Source organism: Anastrepha obliqua, chromosome 3 (genome assembly GCF_027943255.1).
Source record: "Anastrepha obliqua isolate idAnaObli1 chromosome 3, idAnaObli1_1.0, whole genome shotgun sequence".
In the NCBI taxonomy this organism is placed as follows: Eukaryota; Metazoa; Arthropoda; class Insecta; order Diptera; family Tephritidae; genus Anastrepha; species Anastrepha obliqua.
In genome coordinates, this window is record NC_072894.1 from 90,715,235 (window position 1) to 90,726,545 (window position 11,311).

Here is an 11,311-nt window from a genome sequence, read left to right on the forward strand (position 1 = left end):
AATGAATATACGGTATAATTCCAGACGAGCGTATCTTCTTGCCAAAATGAAGGTTCACAACAAAATAAATGAATTCTCATTTGAAAGTTATTTCCAGAAATGGGGCTTTCGGCCATGGATTGCTTTCCCCACATTTTGATGAAAATTTAGCAAAAGCTGGGCAAATTCTACAAAATGTTTTATTAAAATAGCGATACCTATGACATTTTCTGTTTCTATCCCCAATGCTGTATACACAGTGGCGATCATAACTGAGTGCAAGACTAATTTTTTTAATATTTACTATGTTTTTCAAGCTACAGTGTGTTTGTTACTTTTTTTTTGAAAATTTGTTTATTTGAAATATTGTTTATTGTAAAATCAAACTTCCAAACATTAACAAAGGTTAAAAAATTTTCTTTTAAACTTCGAATCTTTGAATCAGAATTTTCATAAACATCGTTTGCGGTTTTATAGCGCATGGAATTGTATATGTGCTAATCTATGTATATACTAGAAAGTTTTGCGGTTCTAAAAGAGCTGGCGTTGCTACTGGCCTATATTTTTTTAGTAATCTTGGTACACTCATCATATGGACGTACGTGAAGTTTCGTTTCAATCGGTCAATTGACGTGTAACAGTATTTTCTGCAATGGAAAAAATCAAGTATCGTGCAGTGACTGATCTTTTATTTTTGGAAGGTTTAAAAGCAAAGGAAATTCAGGAACGAATGTTGAAAGTTTATAAGGACTTTTCACCTTCAATTAGTACAGTAAAAAGATGGGTACTGAATTAAGTCGTACAAGGTTTGATGATGATCCATGTCTGGGACGTCCGAAAACAGCAACAACACAATAACAAATTGTGGGAAAAATACGGGATATCATATAAGAAAGTGAGTGAAGGGGTTAGTGTAGGCAATATTTTGACTGAATTGTTGCGTTTCAGATAGTGGTGTGCACAATGGGTGCCGCATTCGCTAACAATGGAACAAAAACACATCGAAAGCGACTTTCTCAGCAACATTTAGTTCGCTTTCGAAAGAATAAGGTGGATTTTGTGCGTCGATTCATCACTATGGATAAGACTTGGGTCTTTCAAAACAAGAGGATAGGAGGGGTGTGAACCTGGTTCTTCGGTTTCGAAACGAGTTCGTGTCCGGAAATCGGCCAAGAAGGTGTGATGAAGGGATGCGAAAGAATTTTGAAAAAAATCCTGTTTGCAATCCTGGGGTCGCTTATTTTTCGCTTGTCATTTGTAAACTTTATTAGTATACATTTCATCATGGAACGCTACACACTTGAGCAACGATGGCAAATCGTGCAAATTTTTTATTAAAATAATCGTTCTGTTGCTGCTACTTTAAGAGCATTACGGCCATTTTACGGTCCATTTAACAAGCCGTCCCGTTTTGGGGTTATGTGAAGTCATTGGTCTATAGTAACAAGCCGGCGACGATTTGTGAGCTCAGAGCCAATATTGAACGCGAAATTGCTGGAATTTCGGCCGATTTATGCAAAAGAGTGGTCGAAAATTGGGTTCAACGATTGGACTTCGTAAAACGTGCACGCGGTGGTCATGCAAAAGAAATCGAATTTCATACTTAAATGTATATGTTCAAACTCGATAGTAAAAAAAAAAATTAGTTAAAAAAGTCAAACCGTTTGTGTTTTATTCAAAAAAGTTCAAAAGTTGAAGCGCTCTTACTGAAAAACCCATTACATTTAATCGCTGGGGATCGAACTAGAATCATCTGGAGCGTAGACTTAACACGTAAACTACCTCGCCCATAACGGACTTCGCGCATAATAATTTACGTTCGAGCTACTCAGTGATTGAAAGATATATTGAGCCTGCGTATTTCTTTCAATGAGTGACGGTATCGAACGGGAGTTATGATGCTTGAAGTCCGTTGTGCGCCACGTATTTTATGCGCGATGTCTACATCCCATACTTGGATCAGTTCACTACACATCTACAGGATCGATTTTTGAAGCATCGGAACATCTTGGCGAATTTCGCTTGTCTTTTCCCCAAAAGAATGCCAACTTTCGAAGAAGCGTCTTGTAAGGATCTGTTCCAATCGTAGGCTCCAATTTTGCAAGATACGTTCCCGCAAACATGGATAAGTGAAATTCAAATTTGGAGAGAAAGAATCGCAGGTACAGACACCCATAATCCGCTTGAAGTCCTAGATATATGCAAGAAATCGCCTTTCCAAATGTCCACCAAATTCTTCGGATAACGGCGGTTTTGCCCGTCACCATGGCAGCAAACGAAAGGTCTTTTTCCACGCCGCGACGCTTAAAATCTTACTTGAGGTCTACAATGAGTGAAGATCGTTTGAACGGACTTGCTTCTATGAATATCGATCGCAACGTGAATGTAGACATTGACTTGGTATTGAAATAATTTTTTTCCGTACCTCGAAGGGTCACAATGTTATCGGCACATTGATCAGCATTGGGAAAAGTGCATGCAGTCATTAGACTTGGAATGAAACCAAACCATGTTAAACTGTTTTTAATAAGATTCAAATTAAAATATAATGACTGAAACCACTTCTTGAAGATATGCGAGCATCAGAAAGATTTGGCGAAGTTACTTTTCATTGCAAAATATTTTTAATGTATATTACTCTAATATATTCATTGCATAAAACAGAACAGAAAAAAATATTTTACTTCTTTTTACATGTAATCCCTGCAAACGATCCTTAAACACTCAATAAAAAGGCAGTTTTTCTTTACTAACTCTTTTAACGTATATAAAAAGAGATTAATCGCATTTATCAAATTTTATTTGTGAATGAAATTTCAATCCAGGTTTTTACCTAAGTGGCTAAAGAAGCGTTTTGATTAGAAGAATTTTAAAGGAATTTATTTTATGACTGCTAAAGTTCAATTTTTAAAAACAAGGGTGGATTCGCGTAATTTTTTTTTGCAAACAATCTTTCGCATTTACTTCCATGATAAATGTATTAAAAACAAAAAAATTATTAATATACAAACCTAAACGGTTTTCGCTGCTTTCAATTGTTTGACCAAAATTTCATAAGCCATTTTACTGCGCATCCGAATGAAAAGTTCATGATTTAGATGAAAAATTGTTCAATTGTTAAAATAAAAAAAAACCGCCATGCAATCAGTTATGCTCACTACTGCATGTATTTAATATAGAGTATTTATTAAAATCTTTTCTTGTAAGCTAAGCTTCCCCATTCGGCGGCCAGTATTAGAAACAAGTTTTTCTGTAATTTTATGTTTCATGTTCGCAGTAGGTGTGGAACCCAGGCTAACCGAATAGAAATCACGCACAAGCTCATTTAGCTGCAGCGGCCGCATGGCGGATCAATTAGTGCATATAAGAGTAATGCAGCAAAAACTTCAATTAATTTGATACCTGAATGTTCATCTCCGTAACTGTGTAATAAAATGTTCAAGTTCAAGAGAGGAATTGTTTTTGTTGGGTGTGTTAGGAAGTTTCTGCCAAGATAACTTGAGCAAGTAAAAATTGATGCATGGGCGTAATGCTGCTCGTTCTTAAGTAAAAATATGTACTTTATTATCAACAAATACTTATGAAATTTGATTTTGAAAAGTATTGAAAACGGAGAAAACCCACAACCAAAATGGTAAAGATAATAGATCTATTGAGTTCCATCTGCGTGATGCAATATTAAAAAGTTGCGTCTTATAAAAGTTATATTAATATGAAAAGCTTTTGACCCTTTAACCGGCATACTTTGTCCCTTTGGATAAGTTAACAGTCGAACACAAGTGCTTAGTTAACATTTTTGAGCAACAACAACAATTTGCTCTCAGTGCATGTGCTTTCCATAAAGTCTAAAACATTTAAAGAATAATGACCTATTTGAAAGTTTTTTTACCAATTTTTTAATTGCCTATAACACGTACAAGAGCCTCGATGAGTTCAGATTTCGTAGAAATAATTTCAAATTTGAATTTAATTAAATTTTCATCGAGTATATTTTATATGAACGTACCATATACATTCATCTATGTACAAGTAAGCAGGCGAATGTGAGCTGGATGCATTTTTCACTTGTGGATCATCATTTGGCTAAAATTGTTGAAACGCGAAATGCATTATAGGGCAAACAGGACCAACAACAATAATTGGCTGTATGAGCGCACATCGCAACGCCATCGTTCATGCCACGCATCGCACACAAGTTGTAAATGAGTTTTTGAAATTTTTAAACTTTATCCACCCGCCACCCTTCGATGTTAAGTAAAGGCCAGGCCTGTGGCAGAATCTACTTTTCGTAACGTATACGCGCGAAAGACAGCCACGGCTCTCGCCCAAGTGCACTCAAAAACTTCCTAAATTGCTTTTATTATCGTCATCAACATCTTCGGCAACTCATTTGCCGAAATACGATGGCAAAGGAGGGAAGGTAAGTGCGTCGAAATGCCAGAAAGCGAAAACAACAAGGCTATGAAAACGAAACGGCTACGACTTCTCTAGACAAAAGTCTTTGTTGGATATACACCCAAGCTGCTGTTATCTCGTTCTAGGTATTTACATAGAACCACCTGCAAATTCGTTAAATTTAAGATTTCTAGTGGAAATAAGGTAAATGCAGGTTGGCAAAGCGTTGAATTGCGATTTTGCGATTTTTGTCTGGGAGAAGTGAAGGATTTTCGCCAACCGCTTTCTCATCATCCTTACAATCGCTTACATATAGTATTTGAAAGCATTTTGGTATCGTACGCACACCATTCCGGATTTCGGCGACTAATCACTTCATCTACTCTGGCCGTTTCTCTTCGTTGGGATGTGCGGTGAAATGCAGAAAATGTCTATTGATTTTATTGCGGCTGTTGTTGCTGTTACGGCTACCTTTGCGCACCTAAATTGATAAATTTCCAAAAGCCCATACCAGACCGTTAGCCGGAATCATTAGAGCGGGAGATAGGCATTTAATGTTTGCTGTCTGGTAAGACTATTAAGAGGCCAAGACGGAGACGAACATAGTTTTAAAGCGCCTATAAAAAAATAGTTATCTACCGGCGGGGCGAAATCAAAGGTTAATTTAAGTTAAGATTGGAAATGTACTCCTTAATTTGGGCTAGGGTGAAAGACTCCTGCCTAAACGGAAATGGTATTCAGAAAAACTAGAGAACCTAATTAAAAAAAAAAAAAAAACATTTTAATTAATTTTTTTTGAAATGGCAAATTGATGGTAACTTTTGCTAATACTTCGTTAAGTACAATAAGTATTTAATTGCAGAATATTGAAAAGATATTGGTTGCTTTGCCTCTAATGACACAAGTCCGGTCGATAGTTTTGATCGTTAGTGGATTTTCTAATGTAATTTAATTATTTTTATATGTCATATGATTATTTATGATTATAATTCAGTATATAGCCCGACAAAATTTTGAATCTAATATCAGAAATATTTTCCCAAAGTCATTTACATACGTTTCCTTTGTTATATTTAAGCTGATGGACCGCCTAGATATTTTATTTTTAAACGGGTCGTCATGGTGTCTGAAAGTATAGGAGTGTTCGAGCTGCGCAATAGGTAGCACAATATTACAACCCAGTTAAAGGCTTGATGCTCAGCGATAGTCTGCTACAATATTTTTAGAAGTTATTTTGCGCTGATGAGATAATGGAGAAAGGTGATGATAACCTCGATTAAAGTTACTGTATAAAGTAACAACTATGTTTGAAAATTCTCTTTAGAGTTAGTCCTTTGGTAGGGGTAAATCTGGAGGAACAATTTTCGTTTTCTCTACACTGTCCCTCAAATGGCCGAAATCATATTTTATGTACAGGCAAAGCCTGAAAGGGAACTTAACTTTTCGATAAACTACATTGAATATTAAAATAGCATTTATTACATAATTTGCTCACTTTTCGTCCTCCAACTGGGTTGAGTAGAAAAAGTTTCTGTATTGCATTAAAAGGTAATATTGCCGAAATTTTTAAAGCTCGAACACACCCCGCCTAAAAATCTGCTCTGCAGCTTAACAAATGTTTATTTGCCTCCGAGAAACCGACTGTTGAATTAACTGAGTATCCGGTTTAGGCATTTCAGAAGGCCCAAATTTTATTCAATTATGTCAAAAGATTCCTATGGTAAATCAAACTTTGTCAGCCACTTTATTTTTTCCATTTCAAATAAACTTTTAACTCATGTTAAATTTTTACATACTTGTTTATAACGGCAGTAAGGATGTAAGTCTACAGGGTGTACATACTGTGATTTTTTTTCTCTGTTATTTTGACATTAATTGCTCTTAAAAAATATATGTTTAACCGTTGTGAGGTGCGTTGTGATATTGTTCAACAAAGGGAGGGACCTACAGTTTTAAGCCGACTCCGAACGTTAAAAATACTTTTTATGAGTAGTTTTTTTCATTGCCTGCCGAGGGGTGACCGCTATTAGAAAACCTGTCTCCATCATTTTGCTGTTTCATATACGGAGATTCAAACCTACGCACTTCCGAATTGTAGTCACGCACCAACCGATTCGACTACGGCGACCGCCTAACAACTCTTGCCCGCTAGAAATCTTATCAGAAAGTCGGTATCATATCTCCGCGGAATGAAAGGAATCGCTTTAAGCTTGAACACCTATGGGAAATATTGCAAACTTATTGCAAGCTTATTTCCCAAGTCAATATTATATAGCCCATTCAGTGACTTTATCGAAATGAAGTCAAAATAATCTTTCCTGACGCAGATGCCGCACCTGGCGATTGGTTGTCGAGAAGCCAATGTATTCTCAGAGAGTGAAAGTTTGGTGTGATAAACGATTGATGATATGAATTTGAATGATCTTTGGTTTCAGTAGTATGGTGCGTCATGCCACACATCCCATACTACAATCGTTCTCTTACGCCCTAAACTCGATATTCGTGTTCGAAGCTATGATTTGACGCCGTTACAGTATTTTTGTGACGCGCCTTGAAGGATTAATGTTTACGCGAATTAGGCCCATAAGATGCATATCGAGCAAGCCATTAATGACATATGGCCAGGAAGCGGCATCAAGGTATTGAAATACCGGGTTAACCTGATGCGCTACTGGGAAGATAGTCGAGGTAGCCACAGGAATAAAATCGGGTTCATAAATAATGTGAATGTTTGCTCTTTTAAATGAATCAATAATATACTGGAAAAAATTGATTTTAATTTTTTAACTTTTTCAATTTTAATAAGAAACCATTATACGAACCACCCTGCTTTAGCATCTACATATTAACTATAAATAAGCGGTTTAATTGCAAAGCTAGTAAAGCACCTTCTGCGGCGAAGTGCAAGTTTATCGTCGATTGCATTAAAAAGGCATTTGTAAAGTGGAAATTGGAAATGCAAGCCGTAAAGTAATGGCCAGTGGTAAGTATTATATATTGAGCATCCTTGGCTGCCGGCCGAAGGTTTGTGTGGCCAAATTAGTATGCAAACATCAAATAAATAGGAACGATTCCGAAAGAGGCAAAAATTTGCTTCGTTGGGCGTTCTTGCAAAGCTGAAACCGCAAATTAACTTAGGAGTTCTTAATTATGCTGATGATGGCGTTAATTTTTCTTGTGCATACTTTCTCGTTCGGGGGCAACTGAGGAGTCAGTGTGATTAAACGCACGAAAACCAGATAGTTCAACAGCTCAACAACTTTAAGTTGCTTAAGTGGATTTCGTTGATTTGTGGCGGTCAGAGTTTGTAATTAGCGTTGCACAAGAGCAAGATGCAAATGCAGGCTAAAAGAACAACACAAGGTAGGCACCAAGAATTGAATTTTCATTCGCGCGGTTGTTGGTTTTCCGCATGCAATGGAAATTCGGCGTTAATTGCGGCCACAAACAGCAAAGGGGCGTGCTTCCCAAATGGCATTGGTGGTGATCGCGTTACCACCCATTGTCAGTTGCAGACAACACGCTGGGAAGTTGATGACTAACAAAAACGAATTTACACACAATCGTTTATATGCATACGCCTACGTTCGTTGTAGTACGGACTGAGATACGGCGTGTAGGTAGGCTTGTTAAACGTAATAATTGGGATATATGTACTTGTATGTATGTATGACACAAACACTATTCGCGTATACTCAAACACTTATTTGCTCTATACTGTTGCAGTTAACTTTTGATTATAATTATAGGACTACTTTATTACTATAAATTAAAATTTCACTGATAACATATATAGTGAAAGCGTCTAAGTTTCTTCCGATCAGCCAGGGATTATACCATAAATATTTTTTTTATTTCTCTTATTTTATATTTATCTTATTTATTTTCCAATATTCGGTTGAATTTCAGATTATACTGAATGAAGAGTGTGATCAAGGAAGCATTTATTTTCATGCTCTAGTCTAGGACGAACTTTGGCCAACCGCATTTTGTTTTTATAACAATTTTTAAATTCTGGCTTGATGTCATGATTTGATTTAATATTGATTCAATATTTTCTAATGAAAATAGTGGATTTAAATACCTATCTGCGCTGCCATGGAGTGCGGCCAGTAAGGAATTATTCAGTGCTACAGGTCAGCTCTATAGAGATGAATTCTTCTGTTTGCTCTTACTAATGCCAATATTTATTATTTTTAAATTTCAATATAAAATTATTAAATTTCGAGTTTTAAATCATTATAATATGGCTAACACGCCCTTCGAAGCAGTCAATCTCTTCACAGAATAATTTGTGTGAATAATTAGTGATCCCGTTTCTTATCGCCTTTTAGATCTGTGTTTAAAGCAATCATCAACTCTGAATTTTGGGCACCTAAGATTGCCAGATGATGATGCCGTACATGAAATTCTAAGCATAAAACCTTTCTCACCGACTGATATTCCAGCAGTTATTTCACCTATGAAAATAATCTTCAATAAATCATTACTTATATATTCAGGAGTTTGCGTATCTAGAATACTGCACATTGTATGGAAGGGTTCAGATGACTCGCTGTCAATAGAGACAACCCACCATCTACGAGTATTACTTAAATACGACTTAAGGGGTCCCGGTGCTCTAGAGGTCGAAAATTTAGGATATTTTCAGGAATTTTTTTTTAATAAAAAAAATGAAAAACGATATTTAAATTTTTTATGCTTTTTATTTAACTTCTTTTACAAACAAGAATGAAAAAAAAAACATTTTTTTTAATTTCAATAATTCCAAAAATGGCGCTGAAGTTGACCCTCCCGAAAAATTGGACCTGGATGGTGTTGTCCACTTTGGCTCTTCTATTTATTTCAAACACAAAAACCAAAAAAATTATTAATCAGTATCACTGTAGCTATGTCCCGGGTGAAAAAAAATTGACAAAATGGCGCGGTTTTGAATTTTAAACTCCAAAAATCGGATTTTGATTTAATTGAAATATTATAATAATATGATTTCAGTATGAGCGATGGCCATTGATGTTGTAACAAAAAATTTCAGACGATTCGGTTGAATAGTTTTTGTTTTTTTGACAACACCAGGCCGAAAAAAGTCGTTGCGAGATAAATGAGTTTAAAGTTTGATGTACAGGAGCGCGCGGACCGTACTCTACCAAGTTAATCGGCTGTAGAAACTATTTATAATATCGGGAATTTCTGCATGAAATTTTCACAGTATATTTTTAAGATACTATACTTTTGAAATATCGAAAAAACTTGAAATCAAGTTTTTGAAATTTCTTTAATTAATTGCAGTTGCTTTGTTAATGTTGAGAAAACGCATGCGACAACATTTTTTAGTTTTTCTGAAGTACTCCAAGTACTGGGGTATTTTATTTTTTAGTATGTTCATAAATAACATCAACTACTTATAAACATTTCTTTTTTGTGTTGACGACTTAAAAGTTTACTCCATAATAGAGGACTCTTAATGATTCACTCTTCACTGTGGTGTGAGATGAATCGCTTATCGTTGAATATTAATAAATTTTATCGTGCCACATATACCAAACGTAGCACTTTTTTCAAAATTTGTTATCATTTTCCCAACACCTATCTAAAATTTGTCTTGAGTTTAAAGACTTGGATAAATCTTTGATAGTAAATTTACCTCCGTCAACCATATAAACTTTATTATTTATAAGTCGTTTGCAATGTAGACTTTGTGACTGTTCTGAATTCTCTGATCCACGTACTTTAAAGTTACTTTTGACAACCCATGCTAGATTTATGTTAGTGTAGGGCTTCTTTCCCCTCTCTTTTTTCTCTATATAGCATCACAATGAACGAATTTGGATTATTTGTTCAAGTTGGACACTCGCGTGGGCAGCCATTTATCCTCTTGCTTCCTTTATCTGGACACCCTCATGCTTGTTAACTGTATAGAAAATATTCAAAAGGCCTTTATCCGATTTGCTTTTTGCTGATTACGCTGCAGCTATCCGATCCCACCATGCAAAATGTTTTATAATAAATTTAAAATCCCTGGTGATCAGGAGAGAGATATTGTCAATATTTTCCGCTTTCAATACTAACTTTTGGGTTACAGCCTCTCTGCTTGAATTTTTAATACACATAATATACATTTTAACACACATAAATTGAAGGTTTTACGTTGCTTTGAATCTCCATAGAACTGTGTATGCCTCAAATGTTCCTATTACAAGAGATTTAATGACTTTACAGCTTTAAAGTTATAAATCTTTCAATCAGCAAAATCTACTTTTTGAGTTCGTTGTTTTCTATCTTGGATGCTTTGTTGGTCAGTAAGAATAATTTGGACTAAATTACACAAATAAACATTGAAGAAACATATTTGGATACTCCTCTTTTTATATAATCAATATATTATTTTATTTAATTTTGGCTATTTTTCACTGGCTAGTAAAGGAGTAGGATCAAATCGAAAGTTTTCGCATACGTTTCCGATATGCTTCTCTTCTGCTATGCTGTTCTCTGCTAAATAAAGTATAAGTAATATAAACTGCAAGTAGTCGATAATAGTAAAGCAATTTATCTCACTAGGCTTGACCCTAGGCAACCATAGAAGCACAAGGGACAAAGCTTTCAGTTGATTGTATGTTATCGAGCAGCTCATAGATAAAATGCATTAAGTGGAAGGTCAGTCAGCACTTCACTCACATTGCCCATCAAGAGACGGGGTGGAGGTTTAATACCATCAGCCGTGAAAATAAGTTAGTTACATTGGTGCAGCAACGAGTTCGACTGACATGTCGTACAAAACGCAGAGGGATGCCGTAATGTAAGTATTGTTGTATACAAACTTATTAGCTGTTCTATATTGTATGTAGTTTACATTGACACAACTCGAACTTGCCGTACTGCAAAAGTAGAGGATTGCCGGAAAGTATTTTTCCGTTCCTCTTCTTCTTATTCTTCTACG